This window comes from Brassica oleracea, chromosome C5 (genome assembly GCF_000695525.1).
Source record: "Brassica oleracea var. oleracea cultivar TO1000 chromosome C5, BOL, whole genome shotgun sequence".
Taxonomy (NCBI): Eukaryota; Viridiplantae; Streptophyta; class Magnoliopsida; order Brassicales; family Brassicaceae; genus Brassica; species Brassica oleracea.
Genome location: NC_027752.1, coordinates 40525689 through 40530690, shown reverse-complemented (window position 1 = coordinate 40530690; position 5002 = coordinate 40525689). Strand labels below are relative to the sequence as shown.

The 5002-nt window shown below is 34.3% G+C and overlaps 1 pseudogene; it reads left to right on the top strand.

The window, feature by feature from the left end:
- The first annotated feature begins 1435 nt into the window (after positions 1-1435).
- Positions 1436-3396, top strand: LOC106296024 (annotated as a pseudogene).
- Positions 3397-5002: the final 1606 nt, after the last annotated feature.

The window sequence follows — 5002 nt, the reverse complement described above, 5'->3', positions numbered from 1 at the left end:
CTTCTTCCTTATAATAAACTCTCTCCCTTATATTAGTGTTATTTACTTACTACGGGTATTAAATTCTACTCTTATTTAAATTTCTCGATACTATAAATTATAAGTTATTTCATAACAGATAAGAATTTTATACAATACAAAATCTCGAGCATTCAATATTTCTGATCCAAACATTAACATTCAGTGAATAATTTAATCTTTTCTTTTTTATTTTGTAGATTAGATAATTTATTTTGACTTTTCCCATAAAATAAAATCTTAAAAGATAAGATTATTTTTATTTTTGGAATGTTATAACAAATATTATAAATCGAGAGATTTTGGTAAAAGTGTGTCCACATGTATACTTTGGTTTTATTTTACCAAAAAGTATTTTGATTTTAGGTCTCAATTTTATGTTTTCTTGTGCATTAATCTCCGTTGTTATGGGAATTCATGGCAATTATATGGGTGTTGCAGTTGGAAGGTCCGAATCACAAAACTAATGGGATCTATAATCCAACGAGATGAGATGTTCGATGAAAATTAGATATCCTAAAAGGTTTGAGCGCTTACAAAAATCTCAAAATCACAAGAGGAAAAGGAATTGGTATGGGCCCTTATAAATGTATATTTGCCTGGTTCAAGAATGATGATAAGAAATGTTAAAAAAAAAGAAAAGAATGATGATGATAAGAATTTTATACAAATAAAAAATTTCGACCATTTCTGATCCTAACATTAGCATGCAATGTAGTTTTACTATTTTATTTTAAAATTTTGTAGATTAGTAAACATTTTATTTATTTTTCACTTCTGGCCAAACTAGAAAAGATAAGATATATTATTATTTATTTCTTGCAAATTATATATTTTAATAATATTAGGATTGTTAAAGTCCATGTCCAACTCTATATTATCCGATTAGTACATATTGTTCATTTTGGGTCATATTGTTTTCCTTTCTTTATATATTAGATACTCTTTGTCTAATTCTCCAATGTGAGACTTAGTTTGTTATCTCACATTCTCCTCCTCAAACTAAGGATCACATTCATCTCGTGTTCCATAACTGGCTTCCAGAATCTTTTGACTTGATCTCTGCTACATACCTCTCATTCCTAATTCATAGGATACCATTCATCTCTCGAAGGGTATATTGGTTTTTTGCAGATTTCTCGTCAACCGCTCTGATACCCATTGTTGGGATTGTTAAAGCTATGTCCAACTCTATATTATCCGATTAGTACGATATTGTCCACTTTGGAACTAATTGGCAAGCCCGCATGGATTTACTTTTTGTTTTCTTCCGAAAAGGTCTCGTACTATTAGAGTTGAACATTTTTTTATATATTAGACACTCTTTGTCTAATTGTCCAATGTGGAACTTAGTTTGTTATCTCACAAATAATATTTTGGCAATATAAATAGACCCACGGACTATGAAGTTCACCACCACCACTTCCCTCTCTAGCTCGAATACCTAATATATTGGAGATGGCAGGCAAGTTTAGTTTTGTGAGTGTCATGGGAGCACTATTGGTGTTAACCATATTCCATGATCCGATCATCGTCGACGCCGGCCAAGGTGTTCCGGAGGTAGCATTGTTCACTTTTGGAGACTCTTACTACGACGCTGGAAACAAAGCGTTTCTAAGCAAAAACAAAAACCCTCCACAGACCCTGTGGCCTTACGGCAAGTCCCGCGACGACCCCAACGGCAAGTTTTCAGAAGGCTACATTGTCCCCGACTTTATCGGTACGTTCTTTATTAATACTCTTAAGATGATTTGTTTTAATATCCGCGTATATAACGATATAAACATGCTAAATTTGTTTTATTTTATTTTTAAAATCATGGTGATTATATAGCTGAATTCATGTCCATTCCAAACGGAATCCCGCCGGCGCTTAACCTGGTGCTAATCTTTCACGTGGAGCTAGCTTTGCCGTCGCCGACGCTTCTATTCTTGGGGCTCCGGCGGAATCTGTAAGTTCGCTTTCACTAAAAATACACTAATTTGGATTTATTTATATATAAGAGATATATAATATACCTTTTAGGTTTTGTCTTATTTGTTTTTATATAACATCTGAAGTATGCAGCTTTAGTTTTTAATAATGTCGAAAATATATGTTGTATTTGTTAAGAGCTAATTGAAAAGAAAAGTTGCATTCGATTTATATATTGTTAATTATATCCAGATGACACTGAATCAACAAGTGAACAAGTTCAGAAGTATGATATCAACATGGTCCGACGACTACATCGAGAAATCATTGTTCATGATATACATCGGTACGGAAGATTATTTGAACTTCACCAAGACCAATCCCACTGCTACTGCTTCTGCTCAACAAGCTTTTGTCACCTCCGTCACGAACAAACTAAAAACCGATATCGGCGTAAGTTGTCGATACAAACAAATTTATATGCGGTGCTATATATACTTTATGTTCATTTGCCTCACTATATAGTATACGTTAATTTATTTTACAGTTGTTATACTCCTTGGGAGCTAGTAAATTCGCAGTTCCAATGCTAGCACCATTGGGTTGCTTACCGATCGTGAGACAAGAATACAAAACCGGCAACGACTGTTACGAGCCACTCAACGATTTGGCCAAACAACACAACGAGAAGATCGGTCCGATATTGAACGAGTATGCTAAAAAACCCAACGGCGGTTTTCAGTTCACCGTCTTAGATTTCTACAATGCTGTTATCCGTCGGACAACAAGGAGTTATAACTACCGTAAGTCAACACCACTAATAGTAATTGTTGTAGACATTGTTTAATACATTTGAGAAAATTGCAGGTATTTTGTTATTATTAAAAGAAACGATAAGAGATAGCAAACTATACATAAACCGTACGTGAAGATATAATGAACTTCAATGATTCTCTATAGGGTTTTATGTGGCCAACTCATCTTGCTGCGGGGTAGGGACTCACAATGCGTATGGTTGTGGAATGGCTAACGTGCACTCGAAGCTCTGTGAGTACCAAAGATCTTACTTCTTCTTTGACGGACGTCACAACACTTAGAAAGCTCAGGAGGAAATAGCTCATCTTCTCTATGGAGCCAATACAAACGTGATCCACCCGATGACCGTACGTGAGTTAATCGTTTTTCCGGCTAAGGAGAACATGCGTGAGTTGTGGGAACCCAACAAGCCGTCTATTCGTCGTCGACGGTCATCTCGTGATTACCTCGATTTATCAGCTTATTATTAGCTGGATGACATTGAGCTGAACCAATCAATCTTATGTGTGCGCGCGCCTACAACTATTGTATCCTGTATCGCGTAGTAGTTATGTTTGTGTTGTCGAATAAATTGTGTGGTCCATATTATGTTTCGTAATCTATGGAAATTATAAGAACGTTCAAATTATAATGGAAGGGTATTGAATCCGCTATATATTAAAATAAAAACATTGTCATTGGATACGTGGCAGTCTCACATTAATTTCAATTTGAGTATGCTAAAATGTCGGTTTCACAATCATTTAACAATTAATGCGTTCACATACTATTTTTTTTCTTAATTCTACCGCATATAATTTAATGTGTTCATACTAAATTTTTTTAATCAGCTCATTTTTAGTTCTTGCATTTTTAACATTTGTATTAGTAAACTGAAGTTCTCTCCATACAACTACTGAATAATATCATTTTGAAAAAAATTCACAAATACATATAAACATATATTTAATACATTATACAACACACAATACTACAATCTTTATATATAAAATAGACTTTTCTCTCTTCTTATGACATGTGGAAGGGAGGTTTGTTGACATGTGTCCACTTTTTTGTCTTTTTACATTTTAGATTCTTGCAATTTGGTTCACTATTTTCTAATTATACACTATATAATCCTTCTCACACTAACCATCATCATTTGAAGTTTGATAATCTATTTTAATCTATTTTATTGTTCAAAAAATTGCAAAAAAATAAAGAAATAAGTAAAAAAATATAAATGTATTTTAAATATTTAATTTATTCACAGCTAAAAATAGCATAAATTTTTGCGATTTTATTATTTTTTACTATTTTCTATTATTTCATTTACAACTATATATTTATCTAAATATTAACCAAACTAAAGCAGAATACATAATCTAAACAAAAAATCTCTATAATCACAAATAAAAAAATGCCAAAGTAACACTAACTCAATAAAGGTCCAGAGCTCAAAGGCGATCAAGAACGAAAACTAACTTACCCCACTTTATCATAGAGTGTCTTGGCCAGAACAATCAAAAGTCAGTAAAATGTAGAAATATAATCTTGAGATAAAACAATCCCTCAAACACAAATGAGCGTGGTCAAGGACCAGTGCAAAGAATCAAGAAAGCGGGTTAGAGGAAGAATAATCAACAGAAGACCAAAATCACCACGAAGCAGGAAGAAACATACAAAACGAACGATAAGTACAACCACCAGCTAAGAGGTAAGAAGCGCCTCACAAACTAAACAAGCACAAACAAGACGCCTATGCCGGTGAAGAACCACAAAGCTCGGGATAGAAGGGACTTCAAGAGACTAATACTGCACACTTATACTAAGGAGAGCAAAGGAAGAAGAGAACAACATGAGTGAGGGAGAACAGAAGCCAACCCCCGAGAAACATGAGCCAAGACTTGAGACAAGAAACAATCTTCCAAATCTAAAGAGCATACTCGGAGGAGAACATTATCCAAACCTGGAGTGGCAAACATGGTGAAAGAGAGAGTCACAGAGACGCAAGAAGCGATGAAAGCTGCAACGAGATGAGGAAACATAAATAGAAGGGTAGACAAAACGAAATCATCAAATCGTGGAGCCGTCCTCGAGCTATAGAAGTCAAATCACCAAAAACCATATCTTGAAAACCAAGACGAGAAGGGAGTATCAATGGTAAGCCAACGACGAGGGAAATAACTTTAAAAACGACTAAACTCTGACCCAACCCAATGAGATGCAGTTCATAACATCAGCTAAAATCTAAGGAAGAAGAGGAGCATCCAAT